The sequence below is a fragment of the Sus scrofa genome, chromosome 4 (assembly GCF_000003025.6).
Source record: "Sus scrofa isolate TJ Tabasco breed Duroc chromosome 4, Sscrofa11.1, whole genome shotgun sequence".
Classification (NCBI taxonomy): Eukaryota; Metazoa; Chordata; class Mammalia; order Artiodactyla; family Suidae; genus Sus; species Sus scrofa.
Window position 1 is genome coordinate 28,978,882 of NC_010446.5, and position 14,028 is coordinate 28,992,909.

A 14,028-nucleotide genomic window follows, 5' to 3' on the forward strand; every position below is an offset into this window, starting at 1 on the left:
GAAATTCTCATACTAAGTGAAGTAAGTCAGAAAGAGAAACAAACACTATATGATATCACTTATATGTGGCATCGAAATATGACACAAAAGAACCTATCTATGTAACAGACAGATTTATGGACATAGAGAATAGACATGTGGATTCCAAGGAGGAAGGGATTGGGAGAAGGATGGAGTGGGAAGTTGGAATTAGAAGATGTAAGCTATTAAATGAGAATTAATAACAACAAGGTTCTACTGCATAGCACAGGGAACTATGTTCAACATCCTATGATAAATCATAATGGAAAATAATATTTTTAAAAAGAATGAAAAAATAAAATAAATCAGCAGGGCCGAAAAAATAAAGAGCCATCACTTTTAAAAAATCAGTCACAACGAAGTTTTAACACAATATCTATGCAGATAATTTCATTTATTTTTTAAATTTTTATTTATTTATTTATTTTATCTATGCTCATGGCATGCTGATGTTCCTGTGTGAGGGATGGAACCCGCATGACCACAGTAACAATGCCAGATCCTTAACTACTAAGCCACCAGGGAACTCTGGTAATTTTAAAATAATTATAAATGGTAAAGAGCGTTAGGGCTGCTTAATTCAATTTCTATATAATAGAAGGGTCCACTCTGACAAAATAATATAACCTTGCACTGATGTGGCAGATAAGTCCTAAGGTGATTCCAATGAGTCACCTTGTATAATCATTTCCCCTTTAGTATGAGAGTAATTTGTGACTTGCCAATGGAAATGGCAAAAGCGATAGCATATCAGTCACTCCCTCAATTTGGTTATATTATATAAAATGGTAATGGGGTATTGTTATTCCTGTGATTACATTATTAGTTTTCTAGGCCTTTCCTAATAAAGTCCCACAAGAAGTTCAGTGGCTCAAAAATAATAGAAATTTATTCTCTCACAGTTTTGGAGGTTATACATCTGTAATCAAGGTATCTGTAAGTCAGTGGCCTCTCTGAAGGCTCTAGGGTAAGAATCCTTCCTTGCTTCTTCTAGCTTCTGGTGGTTACCAGCTTTGGCTCTGTTGTCACATGGCTATCTTCTCTCTGTGTGTCTATATACTTCTATTTTCTTATAAGGACAACAGTCATTATGTTAAGGCCTACTCAATTCCAGTATGACTTCATCTTAACTTGAAAAATTACACCTGCAAAGATCCATTTCTAGATACAGTCACATTGTGAGATTTTAGGTAGACATGAATTTGGGAGGACACTATTCAACTAGTATAGTTATATAAGACTTTGTCTTAGACCAGAAGGAGAGACTATTCTTCGTTGGCTTGAAGAAGTAAGCTCCAAAGTTTTGAAAGGGCTTAGAAGGGAGCCACAAAGCAAGAAATTGCCAGCAACCTCTAGAAGCTGAGAGCTGCTGGCTTCTGGACAACAGCCAAAAAGAAAATGGGGACCTTCATTCTAGAACCACTAGAAAAGGAATTCTGCCAACAACCAGAGCTTGGAAAAAGAACAAGTCCCAGAAATGAATTAACCCATTGACGCCTTAACTGCAGTCTTGTGAGACCCTGAGCAGAAGACCCAGCTAAAACATGCTGAGACTCCCAATCCAAAGAAACCATAGGATAATAAATATATATTATTTCAAGCCACAAAATCTGTTGTACTTTACTATACAGCAATAGAAAACGAAGACAACTGGCACATTGCTTTAAAGGTTTCACTGACTGTACCTCATTTATACTTTCCAAAGCTAAATCCAAGGGCATTTCTTTCAGTTCTGATCACATGGACCATTGGATATAACCTATAAAATATGAGTGTGCTTAGAATTTTAGTACTCAGAAGACCCTCAGAGAACACATTTCATTCTTATCATTACACAACTGAAGAAACAGAGCCAGGACAGAGAAATTGACTATTGATCACCAAGCTACCAATTAGAAAAGACAAACATGGATTCAGAGTTCTCTTAGGATCAAATCCAACATTTTTTCAATACTGTAGATGATCATCAACTCACTAGGATTCTTTGAGATCACTAATCAAACAACAAAATGGCTAAAAATAAAAGACTTTTAGAAAATGCATATGTTATACACTTAATAAAATTTAAAAATTAACAATTAGCACAATTAACTCCTAGAAAAGTACGAGCACATTGCAGCACTCAATAAATATTTGATATATTAAAAATTATTATCATGTCTTCACATGCAATCATCATTCTGAAACACAAAAGACACAGGCCCATCACCACATACCTTGATCTGAAGGCAGCGCATCTTTGTGGGCAAAAGCCACTTCTGCAATATTGATGTCAAACCCACCTAAGTTTGAATGTAAGCTCTAAGAATTATTCACTCATAAACAGTAGATTTCTTCAAACTCAGCTTCCAGTCTCTTCATCTGCTAAATAAAAGTAATAACAATAATCACCCATTGTTGTATTCAGGTTCAAACAAAATAATAAATGAGAATTCCGGGCATTTACAGAGTGCTCAATAAATGTCACTTCTATTTCCATTCATTGATGAATTTAATTTTAAAGGAAGAACAGTTTTTCCATATAGCTTCAGATAATTCTCTGAACTATATAATCTGTGTTGGGGCATTTAATACAAATGTATTTTTAATTCTATATTAAGAGACATTTTCTTTAAAAACAACTTTCTATTGTGCAGACTTACTCTTTGGTTCTAACCACCTATCTTTTGTCCCCTTAACAAAGTTAGCAGAAAAAAAAAGACCTAAAAAGTCTAGGGAAGAAAAAAATTTCATTTGACTTATTGACACCTTAGGAAAGAAGAGAAAGAAAAAAGAAAGAAAGAAAGAAAGAAAGAAAGAAAGAAAGAAAGAAAGAAAGAAAGAAAGAAAGAATAGGCAGCAGTCTAAAGATTCTCAAATTAATCATTGATTAGGAGTTTACATAATTTAGAGGTAGTAATCTAAAACCTGTTTCAAATTAGATGAGAACAGAAAAGTGATGTGGAAGTAGTTACTGTTAAACTGGAATTCTTCTGATTGCACTATTTATCAGGTAGTATTTCAGATAATTAAATAGAACTATGAGTAACATGAAAGATTATAGTTACGGTTCATTTTTGCATAGGTCTGTTGAGACTTAGAAATTATGTGCAGGCAGAATTGGAAAAATTCCAAAATGAACCATATTGAATTAGGCAACAGCTGGTGAAGAAGGTTTAGTTTAGGGACTGTTCTGACAGCCTAAAAAAAAAAAATGTGATACGTGGTCCACACTAAATGTCACATTAAAAATTAATGGTAAATAATTACCAGTTAATTAGAAATGCACTGTCTTGATTTCAAAGCTTAAACAATCTTCCTTGGGCCATTTTAAGACCATTTTAAAGTTCTTTAATCTCTGCTCAAGAGAATTTATTTTCTAGCAGGTGTGCCTTAAAGCTAAAAATGTAGACATGACTTAAAATCATTTCCATGAGCTTCAAGCACTTCCACATGTTTAAAAAAATAGTCATTTCAATGTTTCTTGAAACCCAGGAAAGGTCATGGGGAGAGGAAGCTGTGAAAATCTTAATCCTGCAAATCTCATGACACATGACATGATGCAATGGAGTTTGGAGCCAGAAGGCTTGGGTTCAAGCCTCTGCTCTAATTATTAAGTAGGAGGCCTGGGGTAAATTCATGTCCTTTTCAAACCTTAGTTTTCTCATCCAACTTGGGAATAATAACATCTACCTTCCAAACTATTGTGAAAACTAAGTGATCTATATATAGTACCAAGAAAAATACAGCCCCATGTTTCCCAAAGCATGCACTGAGGCACCCCAGGGAACTATAGCACATTTATAAGGGCAGCATGGGATATTTTAAATTTTCAAGGGACCTACAGTAATATTTGAAATCTGTCAGCCACTGTGTAAACTACTAGCTCAAAGTAGTTCACAGCTTCAAAGGATCACATTACACTCCTTTCAGTGATAGCGTATCTTTGTGAAGCTGAGTTCTGGTAGTTGCTGGACAAAAAGCAAATAAGCGTGAAAATCAATATGTAACAGGAAATTAAGGTCATGGTGTTCAATCTGATTCCAATGTCTGAGATGTGCACAGTGCCCAAGAGGCCAAAACGTCTTGTTAGTAAATTACTGTGGTTAAGACTAAAATAAAAAATGTCTTCTACCTATGTGTATTATTTTTCCTCAAAAAGCTACTAGGTTGTTACTATACAAATATATTTTAACCATTTAATCAACATACAGTTGTTATTTATTTTGGTCTAGAAATGTAAGAATGTAATAAGTCAAAAAAACTGAGGAACTTCTATAGTAGGTACCTAAGTAATATTAATTTCCTCTTGTACTTCCACATGATTGAACCCTTTCTCAAAAATTTGGATAAATTTAGTTCTGTTCTCATTAGAAATGATTATCACTATTCTCAGCCTTTGTAGTTTGATGGGGCCACATGATTACCTCTGGACAGTACAATTTAAAGAAATTATGAACTTTCCATTCACTCTTCCCCTGCTGAGGTATTCTTCTGAGATGAGGAGAAAAGACAGCCTCAAGATTCAAATAGGTGCAATTGTCAAGTTACTGTATGGAAGATAAGTTTTCCTAAAGAGTCACCTGGACCAGTAAGTCATGCCAATGATATTTGGTTGTTTGTGTGCAATGAAACATAGGCTTGTACTATCTTTTGCTGTTGTTGTTGTTGTTTTCTTTTTAGGGCCACACCAGCAGCATATGAAGTTCCTGAACTAGGGGTCGAATCAGAGTTGCAGCTGCAGGCCTATGCCACAGCCACTGCAATGCCAGATCTGAGCTGCATTTGCAACCTACACTGCAGCTTGAGGCAACGCTGGATCCTTAACCCACTGAGCAAGGCCAGGGGTTGAATTCACTATCCTCATGGATCCTAGTTGGGTTCTTAACCTGTTGAGCCACAATAGGAACTCCAGGCTTGTATTATCTTGACTACTAATCAAACGTGTTTCTTTCTATTGCCCTGTCCACCAATTCTCCTATACTTGCCTTTCTTACCCTATTTTTGATCAATTCCAAAAGAAAATTAAGTAACAACTGGTACTATAGAAAATATGACCTGAAAAATAGAAAGCTTGAATGGTAGAAAACTCAAAAGCAGTTACTAACAGTATCAACTAAGCAGTATGATCATAATGGGATGCCTCAGATCACAAATAAGAATCAAGAACACCTTCAGTTAACATCAAACTGTGGTTTATAACATTTTAAGGGTTAAAAGGAAAAATGCAGTAGAAACAAATCTGACTAACACCCATGAGAACACAGGTTCTACCCCTGGCCTTGCTAGGTGGTTTGAGGATCTGGTGTTGCCGTGAGCTGTGGTGTAGGTCGCAGACACGGTTTGGATCTGATATTGCTGTGGCTGTGGTGTAGGCCAGCAGCTACAGCTCCAATTTGATCCATAGCCTTGGAACTTCCATATGCCACAGGTGCATCCCTAAAAAGACAAAAAAAAAAAAAAAGGAAAAATTGCAAACATTTTAACAGGACAATTTCAGGTACCAAGACATATACAGTAAGATAAAGCTACTTTTATATAAAATATTGGAACCAAGGAATTTCAATAGCAAAGTATTTTCTGTGTCCTAGGAATGTGGCCTTATATCATAAATGGGTAAGCAATTCAAGCAAGCATACATTACTATGGTAGGAAAATTTCTAATTAGGCTAGAGGGTGTAAAAGAAGTCGTCTTCTCCAGGGATTATAGAATGACAGTAGGAAAATGTTTCTTTGAAAGGGTTTTTTTTTTTTTTTTTTTGGCTTTTTAGGGCCACGTCTGCAGCATGTAGAGGTTCTAAAGCTAGGGGCCAAATCAGAGCTGTAGCTGCTGGCCTACACCACAGCCACAGCAATGCCAGATCTGAGTCATATCTGAGACTTAAGCCACAGCTCATGGCAACACCGTATTCTCCACCCACTGAGGGAGGCCAGGGATTGAACCTGCATCCTCATGGATACTAGGCAGATTCATTTCCGCTGAGCCACGCAAGAACTTCTGAAAGGAAATTTTAAAGAAGTTTATCAACACCTCGGATATTAGAAAGAAGATAAGCCTGACCAGGATGAAGTCAGGAAAAGAAAGAAAATTATATTCATTAATTCTTCAGTATTTATTGGATATCTTAAGTACATTTCATAAATGCTATCAGGTAATTGGCACTTAGTATCTGATTTTGAAGGGCTATTAATCTAGCAAGGAGACAGACTTGGAAAGCATATTCACTACATAATATGTCAATTACTATAAAGGGCAATGCTCTAGAAAATCACAGATCTGCAAAAATACTTTTCCTGGAAGAATCAGTGAAATTTTCATCAAAGAGGAAATATTTAAGCAGGATCTTGAAAGATGAATACTGTCAAGAATTGTGAAGCTTTGAGATCTTTACCCTATTAGCAAACTAACAAATTATCTTGCAACAGTTTCATATATTTTGGCAGGAAACATTAAATCTTGAATCAAATAGAAAGATCTTTATTACAGTTATCAAGATAGCAAGGTAATTGGCATTTTTTTTTTCTTTTGAGGGCTGCACCTGTGGCATATGGATGTTCCCCTGGCGAGGGGTCACACTGGAGCCACAGCTGTGGTCTACACCATAGCCATGGCAACAACCATCCAAATCATACCTGTGACCACTGCCGGATCCTTAACCTACTGAGCAAGGCCAGGAATTGAAACCACATCCTCACAGAGACAATGTTGGGTCCTTAACTTGCTGAGCTATAACAGGAACTCCTATTAGCACTTTCTTATATCAGTTCCTATGGATGACCCAACAAGTGCTGGGTAACATTCGCACATACAGTGGGCTACATTACAAGGGAGACACCCTGAGCTTATGGAGCCCAACTCTTCTTATAACAAGCTTTGCTACAGAGGAAGACACTATCAAAAATCTAAGACTGCCTGCCATACAAACATTCTGGAAAAGATAATCCAGAACAAAGTCAGTAAGTGCCTCTGCTCACAAGAAATGCAGAAATGTAAGTGGTCCGTGGAGAATTGTCTCCCAACAAGCAAGCGTTACAAGGATGATAGAGCATAATATCTCAGCAGAACATAAAATATACCTAAATAGCTGGAGTAGAGAGTACCTTTCAAAGAAAGAACTAGTGGGAGATGTAGTCATGGGAAGGAATGTGTAGGCATGTAGGATGGGTTGGGAAGAAAAAAATAAATTCATACAATTATATTGGAATTAGATCACTGAGTTGAGAAAAAATATATAGAGTATTATTCTTTGCTCAACAATATTTATTCAGTGTCAGCCTCATGGTAGGAATTCATTACATTAACTGAATGAATGAAAAATCTGCCTCATAAGCATAGGAAGCTATCATAATTTTAAATTAAGAGGCAAATGATCATATCTGGCAGCAGTATGACAAAAGCACCTTTGTTGAAGGAGAGCAACTGAAGCACTTTGTTTATATCTAGCAGGTCTTTGCAATAAGATAGGTTAGGGAGGTAAATGTTGAAACTAAAAGATACATATTGAGGATTGAGAGAAGTAGTTGAATTAATTTAGAAAAGCCAAAAAAATAATCTGGCGGCCAACTAAATATGGAAACAAGAGTTCAGTGATAAATATGAGTTATCTGGCAGGTTTAAGAGTAGAGGGTTGTTGAATAAATGATGTCACTAACCAAGAGAGAAAATTCAAGAGAAGATTCAAGTAGAAGATAATGAACTTGATGTTGGGCTTGTTTCATTTACATTTTAAGAAGATCCAAGTAGCAATATCCAGAAGGACTTCTGAAGCTCTAGATTAACTCTCATGGAGTGGTAGGCATTGGGATAATGACTAAAGACAAAATAATGAAAGAAATAAAAAGGAGAAAATCTATAACTAATAGAAAGGAGGTTTATTTACATATGAGAAGTATCAACATTATTGTGACAGAAGAGAAAATGTGGTGAAATGGAAAAAAAAAAATCTACTGGGAAAGGTGAAAAGGGAACCAAGAGAATAATGATGCTGAAACCAAGGAAAGACAGTTTCAAAAGGGAAAGTCATTAGGTAGGAGGTGTCAAATTGGATAGATGCTAAAAAGTACTCAATGAATTTGACTTGGATCATCACAAATTTCAAGAAAATAGCTGGGACAGAAGGCAGATCATAGTAGGAAGCCTTGATTCAGAGAGGGGAGAGATAGGTTCTGTTAAGTAGGCATCAGCCTATCTGGTGTGTTATGCTGTGGAAAGAAAGTACTTTTCCAAATATATACCCTTTCCAAATGGCACCCGTAGGTCATTACCCAAAATCCCCTCCCCTATATATTGTTCCCCGTCGTGGCTCAGTGGTTAATGAATCCAACTAGGAACCATGAGGTTGTGGGTTTGATCCCCGGCCTTGCTCAGCGGGTTAAGGATCCGGGGTTGCCGTGGGCTGTGGTGTGGGTTGCAGATGTGGCTCAGATCCCACGTTGCTATGGCTGTGGTGTAGGCTGGTGGCTACAGCTCCAATTAGATCCCTAGTCTGGGAACCTCCATATGCCATGGGTGCGGCCCTAGAAAAGACAAAAAGACCAAAAAAATTAAAAAAATAAATAAAGATCCTCCTAATAAAACGCAATTACTCCTGAAAATAGTAATGCCCTAAATTCTTCCTCTTAAGTGTTAGTTGACAAAGATTTAACAGAAAAAATGTTCTTGTCTAATGAGACATCAGAGTGGTCTTAGTATTCTAGAAGTGGAAAAAGAGGAAAGGGCCTATTAAAAGGGGACCTGTAAGATCCTAAAGAATCATGGCTCCTATGTGATGATTTGGCTAGAATCTAACTTCGGCTATCTTTTCCTTCTTGCTGGCATGCTCTGCCAGACTTTTTTTTTTTTTTTCTTTTCTCTTTGAGAACACAGAATAGCTAAGAAAATGTAAGTTTTAGTAACTGGTGAAAAGTTACTGAAATGTTAACAGTTGTTGCTGCAAGCCAAAATATCAATTAAGATTTTAAGCTCCTGCAATCCCTTTGATGATATTAAATATGCTTTCCTGGTACCAACAAAGAGTATTTTGCTACTAATCTTCACAGTAAGGAAGAGCCCATAATGAGATTCTTTAACCTATTAACAGCTACCTTCCAGGTTAATGAGTTAGTGAAGCATTTACTGAGCATCTACTATGTACCTAGTATTTATCAAGATAGTGTTGGAAGTAAGAAAAAAAATTGAAATTGAGCATTGTCTGAATTGACAGGTAAGTTTGTGGCATGTAAATATGTTACAAGGAATTGTATTAAACACAAATGAGAGAGTTCCAAGTTGGCAATAATGTTCACCTCTTAGAAACATAAATGCCACTGTTGGAGTAAGGACTCCCTCGTAGCCATTATGTTCAAGATCTTCTCCATCAAGCAAAGAAGAATACAGGAGAGGAGAGGAGATGGGAAGTGAGAGGAGAGGGAAGAGGAAGGCAGGGAAGGGGGAGAGGAAAGAAAGAAAGAATCAAAAAATACATCATCTTTTTCTACTCTGTCACTTGCTCCATTTAGCTTCACCATGATTTAAGTTTCAAAAGCAAATGGGAATAGGCTTATGTTTGTGACTACTATGGAATGGCAGATCCTTGTAAGCATTTCCAAATGTTAACCAATTATAATACTACCTTTTAAAAGATTAAAAAGGAAAAGTAGTAATTCTCTTTCATTTCAAAAATATCCATCTAATTATAGCTCAAATTTTTCTTTTTCTTTTCTCTTTCCTTTTTGTTATAAAAGTGCTTAAGTTTTCTGTAAACCTAAACTACTCTAAAAAATTTAGTCTATTTTTAAAAATTTTAAATGCTTGAGGGCCAAGAATTATGTTTTTATGTCTCATATGGATAACTTTTTACCTGTTCAATTGCATTATGAATAAATTAGAAAACTGATACAGTTAGATCTACCAATGATTTTTAAAATTGGATTCTTAATTAAAATTTCACAAGTTCTTTCCAATTCCAAATTTTAACTCTAGTGTCCAGAATAAGAGAGGTAATTGGTACTTTGATTATTTACCAGGTACTTTTCACTATAAGGGAGAATCACAACTAACAAATTTGGGAAGAAAAGCACATATAGTATTGAGATCTTGCATATAACTCACATGTAGCTTCCTGGGTATGAGCTATACTGCAAAAGGAACTTGAATTGTGGCCATGTACAATTTAGCAATACCCTCTAAAGTTTAAGGCATTTAAATACTGTATGTACCAAAGAGTGTCTAGGAAGTTATCCCAGGAAGTTATCCTAATGAAATATGGACATAAAAAATAGATATGAAATATGAAAATGCATGTGAGCAAAGATGTATTTACTCAGAGAGTCATAACAGCCATGTCTACTGACAGATTGAAAACTCAAATATCCATCAATAGGGGATGATTCAGTAAACTACTACAATATTCTTCCATGAGGGAACATTACGTGGCCATTAAAATTTAATGTTAAAAAATATTCACAATAAGTCGTGAAGTTAAAAAATCAGAGTTTAAAGAGTATATATAGTATAATCAATTTTCATATATATATATATGTAGTGATATACATATATCACTATGATTATAGGCAGATAAAGATATGAAAAGAACAAAGACTAGAAGAACCTTGCTGGTCAAAGTTATCATCCACCTGGTCTACTACAATAACCTTGTAACTGTTTTCATTCTCATAATTCTACTTCTAGACTACAGCTATCTAGTTTCAAAATGCAAATCCTGTAATACTATTCCCAGTTAGAAATACTTAAAAGTGTTCCTTCCACTTTTAGAGTAAAGAAAAATCTCCTTGCAATTTGCAATGATTGTTCCCTGCCTGGTTCTCTCTCTCACCTCTTGCCACTCTCCTCCAGGTCCCTCCTAACTCCACTGGCTGCATTCCTAACAACTGTACCCCCAAAATTCAGTTCAAGCAGACACATGTGAGGTATTCTTATCCTCCTGGAACTAAGCACTGTTTTCATACTCCCTAATATACACATTGTAAGAAGCTTCAAATGCCCATTCCTAAAGAGGAATTCATATTTCCTATCAGATTGAAAAAATAGGCAAAAGGGTTTTCTATCAACCCTGAAGCAAAATCTTGGATAGAGAACAAACAAAAATGTGCAAAGGCAGTGGCCTCTCTTTGGAGGGTTTCTCTGTCAAGCTGTTCAGTTTATCAGAATAAGAGCAAGGCTGCCATCATTTGGGTATAGACAGTGGAGGATATACATTTTTGTCTTTGTCTCTGAATCACAGTCATAGAAGAATATTGAGGAGCTCCCATCATGGCTCAGCAGAAATGAATCTGACTAGTATCCATGAGGATGCAGGTTTGACCCCTGGCCTCGCTCAGGTCCCTGACTTTGCCATGACCAGCAGTGTAGGTCATAGACACAGCTCAGTCTGGTGTGGCTGTGGCGTAGGCCAGCAGCTACAGTTCTGATTCGACCCCTAGCCTGGGAACCCCCATATGCTGCAGGTGTGGCCCTAAAAAAAAAAAAGAACACTGATACATTATCAACACTCACATCCCTCCTCATCACATCTACCCATCATGCCAACTGTGTATCTTTAGGAAAATCCTCTAATTTCTCAATACCTCAGTTTTCTATACCACAAAATGGGAGCTGAACTCAGTCAGAAGTCTGTTTCTACATTTTGTCCTGATAGCCTCAACTTGGTTTAACCTGTATACAAAATTAGACATGAAGAACATTCACTGCTTTAATCTGGTTTTATATAGACCTAGGAAATGGGGAGGATGGATTAATATACACATACTACTATGTATAAAACAGATAACTAACAAGGACCTACTGTATAATGCAGGAGAATTAGTCTCTATCCTATAATAACTTATGGGGGGGAGAATGACATACGTATATGTGTAACTGATCCACTTTGCTGTAAACATGATGTTAATACAAACTATAAATCAACCATACCTCAATAAAACTTTTTAAAAAGACCTGGTAATCACTTTGACTAATAGAAGCGACTGACACTACTGGAGAAGTAGATATCACATGGCATTGGCAGACAAGTCAAAGCTTTTAGCTATTGAAACCCATAGGTCAAACCTGGGCAGCCCAAATATTGCATGGATTTCAGCAGCTAGATGAATCTTTGAACTTGTACGGAGTGTGTGTGGGTGGGGATGTGGGATGTGTGTGTGTATGACTTGCAAAGGAAACCCTTCCAAACTGCAAACAATCCTCATTGTATGCCTAAGGTCTAGATTGTCCATGGTTACATGGAGATAAATTCAATAACAGGTTGTATAATGGGGCACCTCAGGAGGCTGATAAGCTAACAGAGCCTAATCCTCACAACACTCCACATTAGAATTCCTTGAAAAGGGCACTCATAAAAGGGAAATAACACATCCTACAAGGAGAAACCAAGGTAGACAGTGAATTCTTTCCCTCATAATTTTTCTTACTAGTCTTTCTGATTTTACAGCATGATATGTTCTGAACCTTTTAGTAAAATGGAGGTTTCTCATTTCAGCCTTACTGCTGTTAATCTGTTCCAAATGTTAGAGTTGTAAGTAAGGTCTGGTAACCATCGCTGTATTGAGTCGATAATAGAAATAGAGCTGATCACCATCTGGTTTGGTTCAGAGTACAACGTGCTGCCTAATATTGCAGAATTTGAGTTGGAAGTCCCTTGCATTTCATGAATGCCACAAAAAAAAAAAAAGAATTTAAACAAACAGCACTCCCCAATAGGCATGTGTCCTTATTTATTGCTCTATAGGTTTGCTAAATATGGAATATCACATTACTAATTTTGGCAAATTCCAGGGTACATAAACAGGCCAAAACCTCTTAACATAAATTATGCCAGAGCTGCCTAATGATAATTTGAAAAATTCATGGTGCTGGTTTTCCAGAGTTATGACAGAAAACCATTTCAGAAATAAGAAACAAAATCTGAAATTGGTTTCTTGTTACATCTCCCTTACCAATCTTGCTGTTGCAGATCTATAAAAGTATATTTGATTCTACCACATTATGAATAAATTGGAAAATCTGATTTATCTAGAACTACCAGTGATTTCTAAAATGGATTCTTGACTCAAAAGGAAACATTTCACAAATCCTTTCCAATTATAACATTCTCTCTCAAAGTATTACAATAATTCTGGCAGCGGTCTAGCTTTATAAAAAGGAAACTTTCTTCTAATTATATAAAATTATTACTGGGTATGATAGTCTCTGAGGAGTTTGAAAGTCCAGACAATGACTATTTAAGGAGGACTACATCAATCTATTCCCACTGTACTCCCAAAATTTTTGATTTCGTCTGGCTCATAGGAGTCTATCTAACGAATGGAGCCCAAAAGACCAATATGGGAAGGAACAAGTCTTTGAACAACAACTTTTTTCTGCTTGAAATTTTGACTCTTTAATGAAGAGCTTTTACAAGAGATAATCAGAATGTAAAGTCTCCATAAATAATGCAATAGCATGCAATGCCCCGTTCAGGGGTATCTATTATGGCAGGAGAACCCAATTTCCTGAAGGCTCATTGCTCATTTATTTAGGGATGCATGACCCAAAATATGAAAGCAAGGCAGAGACACAGTAAAGGACACAGCCCTCCTTGACAGACATTTTTCTTTATGTGGTTGTGTGAGTACAGAATATCTCAAGGTCCCCTCCCTTCACTATTGCAAGGAAATGAGATTTATTTAGACATGACTTTCTCATTTAGCAAAAGCTTTAGGAGTTCTTTCTGAAATTTCTGCCCAATCTTTAAACTATATTAATAACTTAATATAAGTTTTGATAAGCTAGACCTTCCAACACGTCTCAATTAAATACTTATACATATCTAGCAGCCAATTTCTTTGCTTAAATGACTTGAATGTAATCAAAAATTTGCAAGGTAGAAGTCACCTAATCTAGCTCTCTAAATCCATTTGTAAGCAGAATCATGAAGAAGTACCAAAGAAGATATGAATGTTCCACTCCTACTTTTAGACTGCTCAAGTATATTTTAACATCCACTGAACAACTTTCTAAAAATCCTCCTAGAATCAGGCAGTTCTTTAAAA

At 36.3% G+C, this 14,028-nt stretch overlaps 1 protein-coding gene across 2 annotated transcripts in view; it reads right to left on the reverse strand.

Annotated features, from left to right (window-relative positions):
- The window catches only part of EMC2 (ER membrane protein complex subunit 2), a 98,153-nt gene continuing 86,361 nt past the window's right edge, over positions 2,237 to 14,028 (reverse strand). The window contains exon 13 of one of the 2 annotated variants that reach the window (XR_002343156.1): positions 2,237 to 2,385. The gene's annotated coding sequence lies outside the window, so the exon portion shown is untranslated. The remainder of the gene's footprint in view (positions 2,386 to 14,028) is intronic. The other variant, XR_002343157.1, reaches the window with a different exon arrangement.